The sequence below is a fragment of the Lissotriton vulgaris genome, chromosome 9, assembly GCF_964263255.1.
Source record: "Lissotriton vulgaris chromosome 9, aLisVul1.2, whole genome shotgun sequence".
Lineage (NCBI taxonomy): Eukaryota > Metazoa > Chordata > Amphibia > Caudata > Salamandridae > Lissotriton > Lissotriton vulgaris.
This window is the reverse complement of record NC_141697.1, coordinates 561410590-561432942: the sequence shown is the minus strand read 5'-3', so window position 1 is coordinate 561432942 and position 22353 is coordinate 561410590. Positions and strand designations below refer to the sequence as shown.

At 36.0% G+C, this 22353-nt stretch overlaps 1 long non-coding RNA gene across 1 annotated transcript; it reads right to left on the bottom strand.

Annotated features, from left to right (window-relative positions):
• Nucleotides 1–2842: 2842 nt before the first annotated feature.
• Nucleotides 2843–17566, bottom strand: LOC147691798 (uncharacterized). The gene is made up of 3 exons (XR_015299793.1): nt 17495–17566; nt 11568–11638; nt 2843–3263 (listed from the first exon to the last, which is right to left on the bottom strand). It is a non-coding gene; the product is annotated as an uncharacterized LOC147691798 (long non-coding RNA).
• Between the last annotated feature and the right edge of the window lie 4787 nt (nt 17567–22353).

Below are 22353 nucleotides of genomic sequence, written 5' to 3'. Positions count from 1 at the left end.
GAGAGTTTGAGTGAATTGTAATTAGTGAATATAGAGTTTGATGGTGTTTTAAAAAGTAGATAGTATAGATTGAGTAGTAGAGCAAGTTATTAATATTTTCATAATTTGTACTTACTTGAAATTGTGTATTCCTTGTTGTGTTTAACATTTTATTGTTGTTAAATTCATGCACTGTCAGGTGCGTCATCTTAATGTAGGATCCAATTTCTATGGGAAAGTCTGTGGCATCTCTCCAAAGAGTAATTTTTACTGAGTCCGTTGTATCTTTCACAGTTATTGATTTAAGTTTTGTATCTTGTCCGGCAATAACAATTGTTTTTATTTCTTCTTCCTGTAAGACAAAATTGGTAATAGAAATTAGAGAGAGTCTGTCAAAGAGAGAGTCTATCAAAGAGAGAGAGAGTCTGTCAAAGAGAGAGAGAGTCTGTCAAAGAGAGAGAGAGTCTGTCAAAGAGAGAGTCTGTCAAATAGAGAGTCTGTCAAAGAGAGAGAGAGTCTGTCAAAGAGAGAGAGAGTCTGTCAAAGAGGGAGAGTCTGTCAAAGAGAGAGAGTCTGTCAAAGAGAGAGAGAGTCTGTCAAAGAGAGAGAGTCTGTCAAAGAGAGAGTTTGTCAGAGAGACAGTCTGTCAAAGAGAGACAGTCTGACAGACTCTCTCTCTCTTTGACAGACTCTCTCTCTCTTTGACAGACTGTCTCTCTTTGACAGACTGTCTCTCTTTGACAGACTGTCTCTCTGACAAACTCTCTCTCTTTGACAGACTCTCTCTCTCTTTGACAGACTCTCTCTCTCTTTGACAAAGAGAGAGTCTGTCAAAGAGAGAGAGAGTTTGTCAGAGAGACAGTCTGTCAAAGAGAGACAGTCTGTCAAAGAGAGACAGTCTGTTGAAGAAAGTCTGTCAAAGAGAGAGAGTCTGTCAAAGAGAGAGAGAGTCTGTCAAAGAGAGAGAGAGTCTGTCAAAGAGACAGAGTCTGTCAAAGAGACAGAGTCTGTCAGAGAGAGAGAGTCTGTCAAAGAGAGAGAGAGTCTGTCAAAGAGAGAGAGAGTCTGTCAAAGAGAGAGAGAGTCTGTCAAAGAGAGAGAGAGTCTGTCAAAGAGAGAGAGAGTCTGTCAAAGAGAGAGAGAGTCTGTCAAAGAGAGAGAGTCTGTCAAAGAGAGAGAGTCTGTCAAAGAGAGAGAGTGAGTCAAAGAGAGAGTCAAAGAGAGATAGTCAAAGAGAGTCTGTCAAAGAAAGAGAGAGTCTGTCAAAGAAAGAGAGAGTCTGTCAAAGAGAGAGAGAGTTTGTCAAAGAGAGAAAGTCTGTCAAAGAGAGAGAGAGTCTGTCAAAGAGAGGGAGTTAAAGAGAGTTAAAGAGAGTCAAAGAGAGAGAGTCTGTCAAAGAGAGAGAGTCTGCTCAAAGAGAGAGAGAGTCTGTCAAAGAGAGAGAGAGTCTGTCAAAGAGAGAGAGTCTGTCAAAGAGAGAGAGAGTCTGTGAAAGAGGGAGTCAAAGAGGGAGTCAAAGAGAGAGTCAAAGAGAGAGTCAAAGAGAGAGTCAAAGAGAGAGTCAAAGAGAGAGTTAAAGAGAGAGTCAAAGAGAGAGTCAAAGAGAGAGTCAAAGAGAGTCAAAGAGAGAGAGTCTGTCAAAGAGAGAGAGTTTGTTCAAAGAGAGAGAGAGTCTGCTTTAAAGAGAGAGAGAGTCTGTCAAAGAGAGAGAGAGTCTGTCAAAGAGGGAGTCAAAGAGGGAGTCAAAGAGGGAGTCAAAGAGGGAGTCAAAGAGAGAGTCAAAGAGAGAGTCAAAGAGAGAGTCAAAGAGAGAGTCAAAGAGAGAGTCAAAGAGAGTCAAAGAGAGAGAGTCTGTGAAAAGAGAGAGAGTCTGTCAAAGATAGAGAGAGTCTGTAAAGAGAGAGAGAGTGTGTCAAAGAGGGAGTCAAAGAGAGAGTCAAAGAGAGTCAAAGAGAGAGTCAAAGAGAGTCAAAGAGAGAGTCAAAGAGAGTCAAAGAGAGAGTCAAAGAGAGTCAAAGAGAGAGTCAAAGAGAGAGAGTCTGTCAAAGAGAGAGAGTTGTTAAAGAGAGAGAGAGTGTCAGAGAGAGAGAGAGGCTGTCAAAGAGAGAGAGAGTCTGTCAAAGAGAGAGAGAGTCTGTCAAAGAGAGAGAGAGTCTGTCAAAGAGAGAGAGAGTGTCAAAGAGAGAGAGAGTCTGTCAAAGAGAGAGAGAGAGTCTGTCAAAGAGAGAGAGAGTCTGTCAAAGAGAGAGAGAGTCTGTCAAAGAGAGAGAGAGTCTGTCAAAGAGAGAGAGAGTCTGTCAAAGAGAGAGAGAGTCTGTTAAAGAGAGAGAGAGGGAGTCAAAGAGAGAGTCAAAGAGAGAGTGAAAGAGAGAGTCTGTCAAAGAGAGAGAGTCTGTCAAAGAGAGAGAGAGTCTGTCAAAGAGAGAGAGAGTCTGTCAAAGAGAGAGAGAGTCTGTCAAAGAGAGAGAGAGTTGTCAAAGAGAGTCTGTCAAAGAGAGAGAGAGGCTGTCAAAGAGAGAGAGAGGCTGTCAAAGAGAGAGAGAGTGTCAAAGAGAGAGAGTCTGTCAAAGAGAGAGCGAGTCTGTCAAAGAGAGAGAGAGTCTGTGAAAGAGAGAGAGAGTCTGTCAAAGAGAGAGAGTCTGTGAAAGAGAGAGAGAGTCTGTCAAAGAGAGAGAGAGTCTGTCAAAGAGCGAGAGAGTCTGTCAAAGAGCGAGAGAGTCTGTCAAAGAGGGAGAGTTTGTCAAAGAGTGAGAGTTTGTCAAAGGTGTAAGTATTGTGTGCAAGAGTTTTTGGTACATAGTGTGCGTGTAAAAGGGTGAGTGTTTTTTTTTTTTTTATAAGCTTACCTCTGCAATAGTCCCAGAAATGCTCATTAATGAGCGTAGTGAAGCTGCTTTAACTGTTTTTATCGGTGATATTGGTGGAGCAGGGGGTTGTAGGATATATTGTGCCTCCTGTATTATTTCTTGAGGTATAGATAAGGGCATCATGCGTGATAGTTTCGTTTGTTTCGTGATGATAATCACATTGTTTTTGGCTAAGAAATTGCGAATCATAATAGCTTGTCCTTCTTTAGTTTGCTGGTAAAATGGCTCATTGTAGCACGTTGCTTTAATGCAACTACTTTCATCAGCTAGAGCTAGATGATACATGACTTTGTGCTCTTGTTTAGCATTTGTATAGTTTGTTTTTGTCGAACATTTTATTACGTTGGCTCGGATTGTTTTTTGGTAAGGTTTGTTGTCTTCATGTTTCATTTTTTTGAGGTCTTCTATGGAAATCATCTGAAATGAGAGAAAATGTTAGTACACATTCTGAGCATAAATTTTTCCCCTTTTGCTATTACCTGTAATAAAATAGCATGTTAATGAAGTGGTTGCATTTTAAACTGCCACCCATAATGCTTTGTGATCACTATAATATGATTCTAATGTACCGTAGTGCATGTTGTTGTCATTAGTATAGATGTGATCTAGTGTAGAATTGTAGTCTGTTGTGTATTGTTGTATTTTTTGCTGGCATTGAAATTGCTGCAGCATATATTCTAATAGCAAAGTTCTGTTTGGTGACATTTGTGATAAATCTATATTGAAGTCTCCCATGATGACATATTTTGAATTTGGATACAAGTAAATTATGCTACTTAAAGCTTGTAATAATGTCTGCAAAAGTACATGTGGTGGTTTGTACAGTATAATAAATAAGTATTCTGAATCATTAAGATGCTGAGTGAAAATTAAAAAGTCAATTTCGTGTTGTGTTTGATATATTGGCGATAAAAGCATGTTTTTTTTGTAGTAAATGGCAATACCATGCTTAGTGTGCTGGTTGTGAAATTTATCAAATAATACTAGGTGATATTGTTCTATTAAGAACGTATTCTTATCTGCTTTTCTAGTTGTGTTGATTTCAGTGAGGCATATAATATCACTGTTCATGATATTTTGGTCTGATTTCATAGCAGTGTAATTTCTTTGCAAGGACCGTATGTTATGGACAATTATATTACACTGTTGTCTATAGCTATCTAATTGTGGTACTGATATTTGTAATAGCATGTGTGTTCTTAAACGTGTCATTTCTTCATGCACTTTTGGATGTACAGCTATTTTGTCTTGCTGAAAGTTTCTAATGTATATGTTGTCTAAAGATTTAGCTCTGCTTAAAGCTACATAATGTAGATGATGTACTTTACTGTTGTTAAAGTGAATGTAAATGGGCTCAATTGTTTCTCCTTGTGTTCTATGTATAGTTCTTGCAGATGATTGTCTCAATGGGAATTGTTTGCGTATAATAGTTATAAATTTCTGTGTATATTGGAAATGCCGTGTAATAGCATGAATGGGTGTCCAATGAGGCAAAATATTACTGTGATATATGTGTTTGTTTTCTTGTCTTGTTAATTTGCCTACTGTTTCTTTATCAAAATTAATCCAAATTACATTTGGGCTGTTATTGATAGTTTCTACAAATTCTACTATACCTGTTGCACCATTTGTTAAACCATCATTGACATTTATATTGTTAGTTAAATCATATCTTAATTGCAATGCAATATGTAATATTGATGGCAGGCTCATTGTTTTAGTAGAATCTGTGGGCAACTGTTTGAGTATTTTTTTTTTTACTGCTTCACTTAAGTCTGCTGCAACTGTATCTATTGCTGTAGCTGTGTAAACTGGGTAATGGGTTATATGTTCTAATAAAACTGCATTATTTATGCTATTGACTATCGTTTTGCTAATGTTTTCAGGTGGCTCTATTTCTCGTGTTTTTATCTGTATAATATCCTCATTTGTTTGTTTCCCTTCTCTTAATCTGTTTAGTAGTTGAGCAAATGGCAAGTCATTTTGTTGTCTCATTATTTTAGTCAACTCAAATAACTTGAAATGTGTCTGCCATAAATTAGTACTTACTGGCCTATATGAATGTTTTGGGTTGTCAAATATGTATGGGTCAAAAACTGGCTTCAATTGGTAAAAGTCTCCAATTGCTAAAATAGATATTCCGCCAAAAGGGAGATCAGACATTTTTATCTCTTGCAATCTATTATGTATAAAGTTGAATACATTAGCCCCTACCATTGATATTTCATCAATTATTAGCAATTTAAGATGCATTAGCTGACCTTGTAGTGTGCTTCTATTCTCATGAGTTAGCTGTCTATGAGTTAGTGTTTGTGAAATAGGTATTTTAAAAGTACTATGTAGTGTTTGTCCTTGAATGTTATGTGCTGCTTTGCCAGTTGGAGCTGTAAGCAATACATATATGTTATCTGGGTTTTCTCCTGCTTTTGTATTGTAATAACGTACTAATGTTTGGTAAAGTGCTGTTATAAGGAAACTTTTGCCTACTCCTGCACCACCTGTACAAAATGTGTAGCATGGTGTTTCTTTTGTTTTAACCCAATGCAAATGATGATATATAAAGTTAAGTTGTTCTGCTGTTAGATTTTGCATTATACTATCATATTGTTCTTTTGGCATTATGTTATTGCTTATTGATTCTTCTCTACTTGTACTTCTAATCCCTAAATCAAATGATAGGTCATACAATGGGTTTTCATTATTTTGCACTTCATGGAATATGGTGTTATCTTCTTCTGTATCTATTGGTGGTAGCAATGTATCTAATATACTAGTTTCATTGCTATTAGTTGTTAGTTGTTTATTATGTTTATTATATTTATTATGGTTTGAATCAACTGCATTTTTAAGTTCTAGATAGCGTTCATAATAAGTTTCCTTGTTATTAATTATATTATGTTCATTTCGCCATGGGTAAAAAAGCATGAGCAATTCTCTATAGTAATTTTCTGAGTCATTTTTGATGTTAAATCTGCAATAGCGAATTACTCTTGCTTTTTTTCTTTTTATGCAGTTTGTTTCGTCTACTAAATTTATCTCAAGTTCTTCGTCATCTGAGCTATGAAAGTTATTTTCAATAAGGAAATTGTCATGGCCTGTTTCTTCTTTTCCTTTACATTTTTTCTTTTCATTATACATAGATGCATAGTCAGCTAATGTACATGTTTCTAATTTTACAGGGCGTTTACTATACCTGACTATAATATTATCATATTGTATTTTACAAGACTCATCTGGTAAAGAATTGATAGTTTCGATGTCTTTTAATAAGTATGTACGCTTTTCATTAGGACTTGTATTGATAAATACAAAAGATCTTGAACTTTTCCGTAAAGGAATTTGTAGTATTAGATATGCTGCTTCTTGTGCACTTATTTCTGTACAGTTTAAGAATTTGTTCCCTATATGCTTAAGTTGTTCTTTAATACTTGGATTGGCATGTACTTCTTTAGCAGCTTGGGCAATTAGTTTGCTCATTCCTCGCTGTGATTTACTAATGTATGAAACAATATACACAGCACATGCATATGCATCTAAGATGTATTGTATATCTATGTTTGCTTGCCATGCTTTCAAAATAGTTGGATTGTAGTTATTTATAAAGCATTCAGCTGGTGTCCTTTTCAAGAAAATAGTATTTTTTTGTATAATAGATTGTATACATAAAGTATATTGTTTGAGATCTATGTTCATTGAATGTAAAAACTGTTCAAAAGTATAATTTGAAAATTCTTGGCTATTTATAGTTAGATGTATTAGTTCAATTTGCTGTAAGAGCTCGTTATTTGTTTTGTCTAGCTCTATTGGTTCTAGTATAAAAGTTTCAGGCATTGGATATCTGGGATAATGATATTTGCATGTTCTTTTATGTTTGATACGGCAGTTTTTGGTATGGCCGTGTCTTTGTAGAGGTAGTAAAGACTCTATATCTGGTTCTTCTGTTTTTGCACATGTAACATACTTATTTATGAAAGTAGTGACTTCATTTCTATCAGAAGTTTCATATAGTGGAGCATTTTCTATCCATATTATAGCATGTATATGTGGTGATCCCCGTTGTTGGAATTCCACTCTATAAAAGTAATCAATAATTTTGCCAATTGGATTACTTTCATGCAATAAAACAGAATTAAATATTTCCGAACTTGGAAGTCAAAATGTCTTGCACATGTAATGGGATTCTGCTGTATTAATTTGCATTTTGTTTCCCATGACATATTGTTAAATTCTTCTTTTGTGCATTCTGGTCTCTTTTCTGTACGTAATAATATGTTAATTAAGTGATACCATTTCGTTTCTGCAGCAGATAAAGTTAAAAAAAATGTTGGTAATCCTAATTGTCTAATCATAGCAAAGAGGTCTTTTTTGCATTGCTCCCAATATGGTGGTGAACTACGGATAGTTTTAAGTATTTTGTATCCTTCATTATACTGCAAAATTGTATCTAATTTATTCTTTATGTCTTTGGCAGTTATAATGTTTCCATTATTAAAGTATTTCCTAAGAGATATAAATATTTTGCTCTGTAATTGTTTAATGTGTAATGTTTTTAATTTAAAGAAAAGATTAGTAACACACTTTGCTACTCTTAGATCATTACTTCTTACTTCTGATTGACAGATTGTGCTGTAATGTATTGGGACATGCCTTTCTTCATTAGTCGGCCTTCGTTTTCCGCAAAATATAGTTGGGAATGCCAAATATTCAGAATCTTTGTCTTCATACAGGCCTCTTGGTGTGTTATATTCTGCAGGTGCTAAACTTAAAATATTATTTGTTTCTGTAGTAATAGTTTCATTATCTAACATAGTATCTAAATTTCCTGCTGGAATGTTGTCTGAGGAATCTGACGTATTACTTGTATCTGAAGTCTCATCACAAGAATGTATATCTTGTGTTGTATAATCCCAATCTTTATTAATAGTGATTCCATATTCTTGAAACAAAGTGCTTGTAGTGGCTAAATATAAAGCTGCACGTTTAACTTTGTTTGGTCTAACATTTTCATAATGGGTATAAGATTTATAACTTAATTTCCTTTTTAATTTTATTGGAATTGTCATGTTATCATTAATTTGCCTTGGTAAAACAGTTACTGTTGTCATAACGTCTGCAGGGACATTTACTACTGCACCTGATAGAGATTTTTGGAATCCACGTGGTAATGTTCTAATTTGTAAAAAAGGTATTCTTGGCGATACTAATCTTTCTTCTAAGTTATGCAACTGTAAGACTGCTGGGATATCAGGAAATGTCATCCCATTATATACTGAACATGGAGGTATTTTGTCTTTAGATATATATGTGTAACATGTTCTGCATATCTCATTTGTTCTGTATTTGCTAATATTACATTCTATGAATTTAGCTCTCTTACTAATACTGTGTGTATTTTGAAGACTTTGCTTATGCCATAGTTGATTGCAAATAGTGCAAGTGTACTCGGGTCCATATCGTATTTCTTCCTGAAATATCCTAATTATCTCATTTGTTGTTTGACCTGCTATATGTCTATGATTAGGTTCATTCTCTTTGTTTTGTGTCCGTTTTCTTTTTCTATTACTGTTTATTTCTAGGATTTCTATATTGGTTGGTTGAATTAGTGATTCAACATCAGCTGTTAATGTGTTTATTATCTCAGTATTGTTAAGAGCTATGTGTGAAGCTAAATAACTGTCTTCTGTTACATGCAGTCTATTGTCCTGACTATTGCTGTTTTGTGTGTTTATTATTGTATTTTCTACTTGTAAGTTATTCGAAGGAATTTCCCCTAATGCATTTATAGATATATGTGTCGTATGAACATATATGCTTTTTCTAGACTTTACATTTCCTTGTTTATGATTCCGTTGTGTTTGGTGTAATCCTTTTTTGCTAATTGTTGTTATGTTCACTGTAGTTAAATCTAAAGTAATACTCTCCGAATTAGTAATTTGTTCTCTATTGCCTAACTTTAGGATGTATTCTATAATAAGATTAATAGAGTCAATTTGGATAGCAATACATGTTCCATTAGGATGTTGTATTGCATTTTCATTTTGGCTATGTGAATCAAATAGAGAGTATGTATGTATAGTTTTGAAGACTGAAATTATATATCTACCTATAGAGATCAATATACCAGTTTGTGAATTAATTGTAGAAGTTAATGCAGATATAAATTTACTATGTAAAGTTTGTGCTGATTTTGTTAGTTCCTCGCTAAAGCATTTTTTGAGCTTTGTAGAATAGATTATGTCATTGCTAACTATGTAATTTGGTAACTTTAGAGGTTGCATACAATCTTGTTCATTGACAGAGTGCATTTCATTGTACAAAGCATCTCCAAGATTCATAATACAGTGCAAGTCTACACTATCCCAAATATATGCTGGTTTACAGTAGTTCTTTAGAATAGCAAATATACTATTTTGAAGACAATGTGTATAGTGAATACTTTTATCACTATGTGTTTTTTTTTCCTGTGGATGTGTGTTATGTAAAAAGGGAATTTCTTGTGGTGTTTGTGTTAAAATATTTGAATCTATATTGGTATTATTTGTGCTACTTTCCTTGTTCTGCAATGTGCTATTGTGTATATTATCATGAAGTAAACTGTCATTACTTCCAGTAATAAGTTTATATGTATTATAGTAATCACTTGAATATGTGTTTGTATGTACATTACTTGTGTTTATTGTTTGTTGTACATTTATGTGTGTGTTATTAATGTCATTAGTAGAATATGTGTTGGTATTTAAATTACTTGCTGGTATTGTTTGTTGTACATTTATGTGTGTGCTATTAATATGTTGTCTTTCTGTGTTGCTCTTAAGTGTTTTCTTAAGTATACTTGCATATGTGTCAGTAGGAGTAGTCTCTTCTGGTGTATTAGTATATTGTGTTGTGCTGATCTGCTTGCTGTTCTTTTTAGATTGATTATTAGGCCCTGTTGTAGTGAGAATTGCACAGGAATACGTACTAGTACTAGGAGTATTATCTAAAAATGCTAATGGCTGTTCCTTATTCCAAAAAGTTTTTTTTTTAGATTGACATCTCTGAATGATTTTTTTGGCATTTTCTATACGCATTTCAAATGCTTGTGTGAAAATTTTTTCACTACCTTTAGTAGAATACACATAAAAATTTTTCGGTGCTACTGCATTCTTATTTTTTTCATGACGCACCATTGCTTTTTGAAGTGATTCTTTTGTAATTGTACTTATTTGTATTGGAGTTAATTCATACGGCACACAATTCATGTTTTGTTTCTTAAGATAGTGTGCCAGATTAGTGATGTACTCTAGAAGTTTTTCAAATGTGAACTGTATAGTAATACATGTTCCATTTGGATGAGGCATTCCAGTGTTATCACGACTATGTGAGTCAAATACAAAGTACGAATAATTTTTCTTAAAAATGGAAATAACATAAATTTCCATGCAAAGTATAACACCGGAGTTGGAATCAAGTGCAGGTTTTAATATTTTGTTGAGATTTGGAAACGAAGGGTCACATTGTTGTAATATGTCTCCATAATAAGGTTCTTTAAGTTTAAGAGAATAGATAGTAGTATTGTGTTCAATAAAATTTGGTAACTCATCTGGATGCCTAAGTTGTTCGCTATTAAGTAAATGCATATCTATATATAAAGCATCACCTAATTTCATAATGTAATGCAAGTCTTCTTTAGTCCATGTATGTGCATCTTTGTAATAGTTGTGTATAATTGCAAAAGTACTATTTGGCAAGCATTGAAAACCTCTAGAATTGCATGTAAATTTGTCATGACCTTGATGATAATCTGCTGCTAGTATTTGCATCTTAGCTAAGCTAATTTATGAAATAATTTGATATCGCTACAGTATTGCTAGATTTTTTTGTTATACGCGAGTCTTTTTTCGTTCTCTCTCTCTTATTTAATCTCTATATATATATATTTATATATATATATATATATATATATATATATATATATATATATCTTTTGCTAATTTATATTTGTTTTGTAGTTAACTATAATGCAAGGCAATTAATTGAACACTATTTTTATGCTTTGTATTTTAGGTAGCAGCTTTAGATGTATTTTGTTTACAATTTTAGTGATGTACTAGCTATAAGTTATACTATTAGCATATATATATATATATATATATATATATATTTGGATATATATATATTTGGATATATTTATATGTATATATATATAATTATTTTACTGTTAAATATATTCCAAGTTACAGGTTGGTAGCTTATTTAAAAAACATACTTCTAATTGTATATATTTCCAAACAATTAGCAATTGTCTTTATAAAAGAAATAATTTTCAATGGTAAGTATATAAATATATATATATAATTATTTTTATAACTAATTATATATATGATTAGGTCACGTTTTTTTTTCTCTAAATCCACTCTATTGTTGTTTTGGACTTGTTTTTATAGTTGGAGCTGGTAGCAAAATAAAAAGCAATTAGTTTTACTTTTTTGTGAACTAATTTTTTTTCTTAAGATTAATGTTACCTATGGAAATCTTCTATATGATATTTTCTAATTATAAGTATATACTATATATATATATATATATATATATATATATATATATATATATATATATATATATATATATATATATATATATATATATATGTGTGTGTGTGTGTTGATATATGTGTCTTATTTTTTTCCTTGCTCTTTCTATACTTACAAGTCAATACAGAAGCAAAATAGATACTTTTACCGTGATGGTGTTTTCACTGATGTTGTGTCAAACAATTCTGAACGTCTGATGTTATTCAATCAATTGGCAATCTAAGGAAGAATGAAACAAGCATTAATATTGAGTTTACATATTTATATAATAAAAGAGAGATGGAGGGCAGGAAAAAGAGATGTTAATAAAGAGGGGTGGTTAGGCAATATTGAGAGTAGTGGAAAGATGAAGAGAAAGATAAGGAAAAGAGAGAAGTATGATAAGGAAGAGAGGATATAGAAGTGTAGAAAGGAAGCTAAAAAAAAATAGAAATGTAAATTACACGATGTCATTTTTATTAGAAGTTGTAAAGAGTGTATTGGATGCATTGTTTGTAATTTTAAGCAAGTACAAAGGAATAGGAGAGGTAGTGAGATTAAGGAACACTTAATCCCTTGTTAAATCTAAATAAACAAGAGAAGAGACGTTAAATAAATCTGAAATTGCCACAGAGACTGAGTGATGCAACTGGGGAATTGCACACTCACTTTAGGTGGAAAAGAAAGCCCTCACACACCGACCTAGTCAGTGTCATGCTTCATCATTGGGCCCCACCAAAGAGGCCGAATGCCTCTTTGGTGTGCTACGACGCCAGAAGACTGCGGAGCAGGTTTTGTGAAAAAGGCATGTTGTGAGTTTTATAATTAAAACTGCCTAATGTGCAAGTAAAAATCTATAATTCTTGATGCTTAGTACACAAATGAAAGAGTTATGTGTCTGAATTTAATGCCCAAGGTAATGGATTTGTTAATTTAAAATACTAATTAGTCAGTCAACATGTTTCATCTTTTACAGTTGTTTACATTTACTTAGGCATTTATAATGACAGAATTATACCCCGGCGGTATGGACTCTCTAATCGCCCACCCTGACCTGGGGGCGTGAAAGTGAAAATATCATAAAAATGATTTAGTGCATAAAAAAAGGGGGAAGAGCAATTGCTCATTCCAAAAATACTCCTAATTGCGGAGTGTTTGTGCACCTGTAAAAGAAATAACAGACAAACATATAAAACTTTCACACAATTAGTTGTAAATATAAGTAATTGCGTTTGTCCAGGGTGTTCTATAGTTGTTGCATAGTGTTCCTAAATAAACACTATAGTTAACATCATCTATATATCTATATAGCCTTATAGGGATGGTCACACTAACTTAGTAAAGTGAAGTGGATAAATGTGTGTAAAGCACACAAAGTAGCTAGAAAGTGTTGATGAAGAGAGAAGACACATAAGAGAGATCAAGAGAGCTAGAAAGCAAGAAGAGAAGTAAGTGCAGAATGGAGTGAGAAGATAGCAAATAAAAAGTGCAAGATTGAAAGTGAAGACAAGATGGAGACGTAGATAGAGAGTGAAGGCAGGAAGGAGAGAGGGCATGAGAGAGAGAGAAAAAGGGAGGGTAGGATGTAGGGCATGAGCAAGAAGGAGGAATGGATGGAAGAAGGTGCAGGAGCAAGAGGGCCAGCTCAGTGTTGTAAAGACTTTCAGGTAAGCAATTTTGTGTTTTGTAAAGCTGATAATACTGTCACTTTGAATGCGCCGAATGTGACAAAATTTATTTTTCTTTTGTTGCAGTATTTGACAGCAGGGTTGGGCAAGTATTTCTTGTTGCCATTTTGTCTTGAGATCTTTGGCTCACTGTCTCAGTGTCCATGGTGCAAGGACCCCCATAGAGATAGATGTAGATGGAGGGCAGTAAAGAAGAGAGCAGTTGGAAGAGTGGGCAAGAGGAAGAGTGATAGCAAAGGGGAAAAAAGCGGAGAGGGAGATAAAGAGAATAATGATAGATAAGGAGGGAGAGAAAGAGTGGATGCAGAGAGTGAGCAAGAGGAAAAAACAGATAAAAGATAGAAAAGAGAGAAAGTTAAAGGGATAAAACAGGGAGAATGTGCAAGAGAGAAGAATAGTAGATAGGGAGGAAGAGAGGGAGGAAGAGAGAGGAAAGACGAAAAGTAAGTGTACAATGGAGCGAGAAGATAGGAAACAAAGAGTGCAAGATAGTAACTATTTCCGGTCGGCATTTTGTCTTGGGATCCATGGCTCGCTGTCTCCATGGCACAAGGGATTTCAGGTATGCGTTTTAAATTGTAATGTAATTAGTATTTCTCTTACAGGTGTTTAACTATTTTGTTTATATTCTTATAATATGTTTTTTTTGGGGCTGTTCTCTCTAGTGTTTCCGTGTTGGGTCTCCTCCTTGGCGTAACAACTTTCAGGTAAGCGATGTGTTTTGTAACAAAAAAATGACTGTCTCTTTTGAATGACCGGATTTTTTTTAAGTTTGAAAAGGATTTTTTGACTTAATTCTACCCTTACGTTTCTTTGTCTTTTTTTTCTCTTCCTCCCTATGTACTATTTTTCTCTTGCACTTGCTCCCTCTTTTATCCTTTTAACTTTCTCTTTTTTATCTTTTTTTTCTATTGCTCACTCTCTGCATACTCTCTCTTGCTTTATCTATCCTTATTCTTTATCTCCCTCTCCTTTCTGCTTTTTTTTTCCCTTTGCCATCACTCTTCCTCTTGCCCCCTCTTCCAACTGCTCTCTTCTTACTGCCCTCCATCTACATCTCTCTCTATGGGGGTCCTTGCACCATGGAGACTGAGACAGTGAGCCAAAGAGTGCAAGATATAAAGAGAAGACAAGATGAGGACAGAGATGGAGAGTGAAGGCAGGAAGGAGATAAAACGCAGGAGTAAGAAGAAAGACAGAAGGTTAAGGAAGAGTAAGAAGTAGGGCATGAGCAAGAGGGAGGGAGAGAGAGCAGATGGAAGAGGGTGCAGGAGAGAGGGATGGTAGAGAGAAAAGAAAGCATAAAGGAGATAGAGAGAAGAATGATAGATAGGGAGGAAGAGGAACACGGAGAGTATTAGAAAGAGGAAAATAAAATAAAAAGGAGAGTGCAGGACAGAGAAGCATGATAGATAGAAAAGGAGCTAGAAGAAAGGAGAGAGCAGATGGAATAGGGGGCAGGAAGAAGGAAGAGAGCATAAAGGAGAGATATATAGAGAAGAATGAATAAAGAAGTAATTAAAAAAAAGGAAGAGAGAGTGCCAAGAAAGAACGGAGTATGCAGAGAGGAGGTGAAAAGAAGATAGAGAAAGATAAGTAAGAGTGCCGAAAACAGAAGTATGATAGATAAGGAAGTAGAGAGGATGCAAGATAAATGGAGATCATGAGAGAGAACGTAGAAAGGGGGAAAAGACTGCAGAATGGAGGCAGAGGGCAAAAAATATAAGGAGTGCAAGATGGAAAGGCAGAACAACATAGGGAAGGAGATAGAGAGTGAAAGTCACAGAGTGCAAAAGGAAGAGCAAGAAAGAGAGAGAAAGCAGGAGTTAAAGGGAGGGTGTGCATGAGCAAGAAAGAATTAAGAAGGGAGCAGTTGGAAGAGGGGGCAAGAGGGAGAGTGATGGCAAAGGGAAAATAGCAGAAGGGAGATAAAAAAAGAATCATGATAGAGAGGGAGGAAGAAGGAAGGAGAGAGAGCAGATGGAATAGGGGTCAAGAGTAAGAAGAAAGAGAGCAAAAAGGAGAGAGAAAAGAGAAGAGAGTGCAGAATGGAGTCAGAGGGCAAGAAAGAGGAGTGCAAGATGGAAATGTAGCATAATATAGGGAAGGAGATAGAAAGTGAAAGTAAGAGAGAGGGCAAAAGGGAGAGCAAGGGAGAGAAAGAAAAAGCATGATGTAAAGAGAGGGATGGAAGAAAGAAGGTGAGAGGGTAGATGAAGAAAAGCACAAGAGTGTGAATATAAGATGGAGTGGGCAAAATAAAGAGAAATAAAGAAGGAATACAAGATAGCGACATAAGGAGCAGAGAAAGAAAGGAGAGAGATGGAAAGGGTATGCAAGAAGAAGAGAGGGGCAAAAGGTAAGAGAGCAACAGGGAGAGAGATAAAGATCGAAGGAATAGGAAGAGAGGGCAGGAGAGATAAGCATGATAGAAAAGGATGGAGAGAGCAAGCAGAAAGGAGAAAGGACGCAGGGCGCAAAGGGAGCAGCTTTTTTGCGCAGGCCAAAACCTAATGAGAACTGTAGTGTGAGTTTGGGTCGGCCCTCGTCATTCATTGTCTGGCTCCATAAATTGAGCCTAGCCATTGGACGAGGGGCCTGTCCGTCAATTTAAAGCAGACTCAGGGGCGTTCAAGATTCTTTGGCTTTTGCCGACAAAACGACGCCGGGAACGCCCCCGATTCTGGCCCGGCATTGCCGGGACCTGCCTTTGATGACGTATCAGGTTTCTTTGTCTGTGGCGGAACAAATTGCAGGTAAGCGATGGTGTCTTTTGTAATATAAATGACTGTCTCTTTTGAATGCCCCAGCTGAAATGTTTAATGACGTCTTTTTTTTTGTTGTTCTGTGCAGGTATTTGGCGACGGCACGGTGGGGGTAACAATTTCCGGTCTGTATCCTTGGCTCACTGTCTGTCTCCGTCTCCATGGTACAAGGGATTTCTTGCAGGTAAGAGATGGTGTCTTTTAAGGACAGAGATGAAGAGTGAAGGCAGGAAGGAGATAATACGCAGGAGTAAGAAGAAAGGCAGAAGGTAAAGGAAGAGTAAGAAGTAGGGCATGAGCAAGGAGGGAGGGAGAGAGAGCAGATGGAAGAGGGTGCAGGAGAGAGGGATGGTAGAGAGAAAAGAAAGCATAAAAGAGATAGAGAGAAGAATGAAAGATAGGGAGGAAGAGGAACACAGAGAGTATTAGAAAAGAAGGAGAGTGCAGGACAGAGAAGCAGAAATAAAGAAGGAATACAAGATAGCGACATAAGGAGGAGAGAAAGAAAGGAGAGAGATGGAAAGAGTATGCAAGAAGAAGAGGGGCAAAAGGTAAGAGCGTGCGGGAGAGAGATAAAGATAGGAATAGGAAAAGAGATGGCAGGAGAGATAAGCATGATAGAAAAGGGAGAGAGGAAGCAGAAAGGAGAAAGGACGCAGGAAATAGAGAGATAAAGAATGAATTCAAGAGACAGCTACATCTAGGAAGTAGAGAAAGAAAGGAGAGAGATGAAAAGGTATGCAAGAAGAAGAGAGGGGCAAAAGGTAAGAGAGCAAGAGGGAGAGAGATAAAGATAGAAGGAATAGGAAAAGAGAGGGAAGGAGTGATAAGCATAATAGATAAGTAGGGAGAGAGCAAGCATAAGTAGAGAGAGCAAGCCGAGACGCAAGATAGAAAGAGCATGAGAGAGAAGGTAAGGAGGAGTAAAAGTGAGAGCAGAATAGAGTGAGTAAAAGAAAGTGCATGATAGAAAGAAAGAGAAGAGGGGAATACAGGAGAGAGTGTAGAAGAGAAAGGATGCAAAAGAGGGAGAGGAAAAAAAAGAAGGAAAGTAGGAGAAAGTGAGGAAAGAATAGAGCAGGAGTAAATAAAATAGAAAGACTGCTGCCAAAATCATGAAGGAGATGCAGAGTAAATGCAAGAGAGAGGAAAGGCAAGAATGCAAAATTGAAAGGGAAGGCAAGAGAAGGAGATGTATATATGTTGCATGTGCTGTCTCAGTATCTAAGCATTTGCTGCAGGATGTGGAAGAAGATATAGGGTGTGTGTAGAGACGTATGAACAAAGTCTTGGTTATAAGTTTTCCTTTAGTTTTGACCTCTCTCTTGATTACGACCTCACCAGTGCAGCTTTCATCTCCAAACTAAATTAAATGTTGTTTATGAGGCAAACTTTTGTGTATATCCAGCAAAGAATGCCCAGTACAGACAAAAAGAACAAAGTCTTAGTTATAAGTTTTCCTTTAGCTTTGACCTCTCTCCTGATTACGACCTCACCAGTGCTGCTTTCATCTCCAAACTAAATTAAATGTTGTTTATGAGGCAAACTTTTGTGTATAACTATCTAGCAAAGAATGCCCAGTACAGACAGGAAGTACTACCCAAAAATGTCTAAAGTAAAATAAGTTTTAAGTATGAACGTACCGTGTTGAATGAACGAATTTGAAAGATGTGTCCTCGATGGGGCAGTTGCACCAAATGGCAAATTGTTTGTCCTGTAAAAGTAAAATATACTGTTAGCAAAAGATTGAAAAGAGTGAGGACATTTGTGTGAAGTATATTAGAAGTTGTAAATAGAGAATTAGAAGCACTATGTATTATAGAGTAACTAGTATAGTAGTAAAGACTATAAAGTAGCAAGGTGGAAAGAGATAGAGGTCAGGAAGAAGAGAGAGATGGATAGAAAGAGGGGAGGATAGGCAAAAAGAGAAGGAGTGAAAATAAAAAAGGAGAAGGATGATGAACAGTGCAAGTTAAAAAGAAGCTTGATAAGGAGAGAACGCAAAGAAGTGAAAAGACGACAAAGATAAAGACAAAAATAAAGAAGTAAGAGAGTGCAGGAAATAGAAGTATGATAGATAGATAAAGAGTGAAGCATAATAGAGAGGGAGCAAGAAGGAAGGAGAGAGCAGCTGGTAATTGAAAAAAGGAAGAGAGAGTGCAAGAGAGAACGGGAGGAACTTGATTTTGGCAAAAGAATGTGAAAAAGGGTATATAAAGAAGAAAAGCACAAGAGTGTGAAAGTAAGATGGGTAGAGTGTGCAAAATTGAGAGAAATAAAGAAGGAATACAAAAGAGCGAGATATAAGGAGGAGAGAAAGAAGGAGTGGTGGAAAGTGTATGGAAGAAGAGAGGGGCAAAAGGTTAAGATATCAAGAGAGTGAGAGAAATAAAGATAGAAGGAATAGGAAAAGAGAAGGTAAAAGAGATAAGCATAATAGATAAGTCGGGAGATAGCAAGCAGAAGGGGGAGGACGCAAAAAATAGAGAGCAAGAGAGAGAAGAAAAGGATGGGTAAAAGTGAGAGCTGAATAGAGAGGGAGTAAAAGAAAGTGTGCATGATATAAGGAAAGAAGATTAAAACAGGAGAGAGAAGGTATAAGAGAGGGCATGAAAAAAAGAGGGAGAAGAGAAGAAGAAAGAAAGTAGGTGTAATAGTGAGGGAAGAATAGAGCAGGAGTAAATAAAAGAGAAAGACTGATGGCAAAATGGGAAAGGAGATGCAGAGTAAATGCAAAAGAGATAAAGGCAAAAATGCAAAATTGAAATGGAAGTCAAGAGAGTGAAATGTATGTATGTTGCATGTGCTAGCTTAGTATGTAAGCATTTGCTGCCGGGACCTGTAAAGAAGGTGGGGATGAATATATAGGGTGAGGGCAGAAGAGTGAGGATGCAGGAGAGAGAAGGAGAGCAAAAGAAAGAGAAAGTAGGAGAAAAGGAGAGAAGAATAATGCGAGAGTGAAAGAAAGGACAGTGAATGTAAAATTGTGAAGGAGATGCAGAGTAAATGCAGAAGAGAGACATAAGGAAAGGCAAGAAAGAAATTGAAAGGGAAGGCAGGAAAGAAAGAGATCTATGTATATTGCGTGTGGTAAATGAGTCAAAGCATTTCCTACAGGGACCTGTAAAAAAAGTGTTTGTTATAAGTTTTCCTTCTCTGTTGACTACAACTTTACCAGTGCTGCTCTTGTACAAAAGCATAAGATGTGCTTTATGAGCGAAATTTTGTGTATAAGTATACAGCAAAGAATGCTCAGTACAAACAGCAATTATTAAAAAAAGAAATGTATTAAGTAAAATAAATAAAGTATTAACATACCGTGTTTATATAACGAATTTCAAATTGTGTAGTCGATGGGTCAGTTGCAACAAACGTGTACTTTTGTACCCTATAAAACAAAAATAGCATTAGCAAAATATTATGAGTGCAGGCAAAAAAAGCAGTGATTTTCTCATGCAAACTGTGCAAATTGAATCTTAGCTAAAGCTTTGCGTATTAGCGATTAATGCGTTCTAATGTAATAGTATGGCAATTATTTGCGTCACGTTACTGGTTTGTATGTGCCTTTAAAAATATAGAAATCCGCGCATGCACGTAGTGAAAATAAAAGAAGGAATGTTGTCAGTGTTTTATTTAATTTCTCGCATCGTGCAAAGCAGTTTGTGAACTAAAGTTGTAACTGAACATATATATATATATATGTGTGTGTGAAAGATTAGTCGTACCTAAAGCACTGAAATGGATTAACCTAAAACATGGTGAAATTGGCCAAATGTATATACAACACAATTGAATTGTAAAGTGATACGTATTCTTACTGCAAATTAGTTTCACAGAAAGGCATACTTACATGTGCAAACATTTTCATCCTAAATGCACAGTTTGCAAACATTTATATCGTAAATGTACCTATTGGCGATGTATGAAAAAGAACTCAAAGGCATTAAACAAAAACATGGGGAAATTGCCCAAATGTATATGCAAGACAATTTAAATCTAAAGTGATACGTATTATTACTGATTTGTTTGCGCGTATAAAAACTGAAAAATGTGCTCGTAATACCGCTGCTCAAAAGAACAGATTACTTTCACAGAAAGGCCTGAACTTACATGCGCAAACATTTTCATCCTAAATGCACAGTTTGCCCATGTATAACTTTGCACTGAAAGTCGTCGTGTCTCACCTTATCCTAACTGTTCTTTATGCTCTCAGTAAATGTAACGGGCATTCATGCTCTGACTAAATGTAGTGTTGCGACAAACACATGCTTGTGCTCATCAAACTCTCAGCCCTACGATTTGAGCATATTAAATAAAAAAGGGGACAAATTACTTTCACAGAAAGGGCTAAACTTACATGCGCAAACATTTTCCTCCTTTATGCAGTTTGCCGATGTATAACTTTGCACTGAAAGTCGTCGTGTCTCACCTTATCCTAACTGGTCTTTATGCTCTCAGTAAATGTAACGGGCCTTGATGCTCTGACTAAATCGAGTGTTGCGACAAACACATGCTTGTGCTCATCTAACTCTCAGCCCTACGATTTGAGCATATGAAATCAAATGTGGCATCGCACAAACAAGGCATCCAAAATGTACATAATGACGAATTGCATTAAACAGCAAGGCCTTACAAAGTAAGCATGTGTTCGAATTTTCAAAGGCCATGAATAAAGTAGACATGCGCAAACATTTAAATCGTAAATCTACCTACATTTTTCTCCTAAATGCAGTTTTCCGATGTATAACTTTGCACTGAAACTCGTCGGTCTCACCTTATCCTAACTGTTCTTTATGCTCTCAGTATAAAATCTGGGTCAAATGACTTTCACAGAAAGGGCGAAACTTACATGCGCAAACATTTTCCTCCTAAATGCAGTTTGCCGATGTATAACTTTGCACTGAAAGTCGTCGTGTCTCACCTTATCCTAACTGTTCTTTATGCTCTCAGTAAATGTAACGGGCCTTCATGCTCTGACTAAATCTAGTGTTGCGACAAACACATGCTTGTGCTCATCTAACTCTCAGCCCTACGATTTGAGCATATTAACTAAAAAAGGGGACAAATTACTTTCACAGAAAGGGCTAAACTTACATGCGCAAACATTTTCCTCCTAAATGCAGTTTGCCGATGTATAACTTAGCACTGAAAGTCGTCGTGTCTCACCTTATCCTAACTGTTCTTTATGCTCTCAGTAAATGTAACGGGCCTTCATGCTCTGACTAAATCGAGTGTTGCGACAAACACATGCTTGTGTTCAGTTAACTCTCAGCTCTACGATTTGAGCATATGAAATAAAATCTGGCATCGCACAAACAAGGCATCCAAAATGTACATAATGGCGAATTGCATTAAACAGCAAGGCCTTACAAAGTAAGCATGTGTTCTAATTTTCAAAGGCCATGAATAAAGTAGACATGCGCAAACATTTATATCGTAAATCTACCTACATTTTCCTCCTACATGCACAGTTTGCCGATGTATAACTTTGCACTGAAACTCGTCGGTCTCACCTTATCCTAACTGTTCTTTATGCTCTCAGTAAATGTAACAGGCCTTCATGCTTTGACTAAATCTAGTGTTGCGACAAATACATGCTTGTGGTCAGCTAACTCAGCCCCACGATTTCTGCATATTAAATAAAATGTGGCATCGCACAAACAAGGCATCCAAAATGTACATAATGGCGAATTTGAATAAACAGAGGTCCTTACAATGTAAGCATTTGTTTGAATTTGAAAAGTTCATGAATAAAGGAGACATGCGACAACATTTATATCGTAAATGTACCTATTGGCGATGTACCAAAAAGAACTCAAACGCATTAAACAAAAACATGGTGAAATTGGACAAACGTATAGGCAACACAATTTAATTCTAAAGTGATTCATATTATTACTGCTTTGTTTGCGCGTGTAAAACTGAAAATTGTGGTCGTAATACCGCTGCTCAAAAGGACAAATTACTTTCACAGACAGGAAGGAACTTACAGTTTATGTCGAAAGGCTCCAGTCCGCTGTCTCGAAGTATACCTCCTGAGATCGGTCGAGAAATCGAGAGGCTCCAGTCCACTGTCACGAAGTATACCTTCTGAGCTCGCTCGAAGAAATGTTTCTTTCCGTGGCTGTAGTCCTTTACATACTGTGGAAGACAAAAAAAAACGCAGTTAGTTCATTAAATAACAAAAGACTTGCAAAGTTTGTTGTTAAGAACATGTAGGTGAGATGTTGTTTAGGATGTTGCTGTCTCGACATATGTAAATTGCCGATAGGAGGCTGTCTGGCCGAATGAAAAGGTCGTGGATGCTGTGACTCGTTAGAGTACTTAGTGGCTATGTGCGACTTTTGCCGATCTTGAATATCAAAGCTTAGTGGTAGACGAGTTGGCGCCACGCTGCCTGCAAATACAAAAAGAAGTGCTGGTGAATATCATTTTGTTAAAGTAGAAAAACACGATAGCTCTTTGCAATAATTCCCTACACAGAAAGCACACGATATAAAAT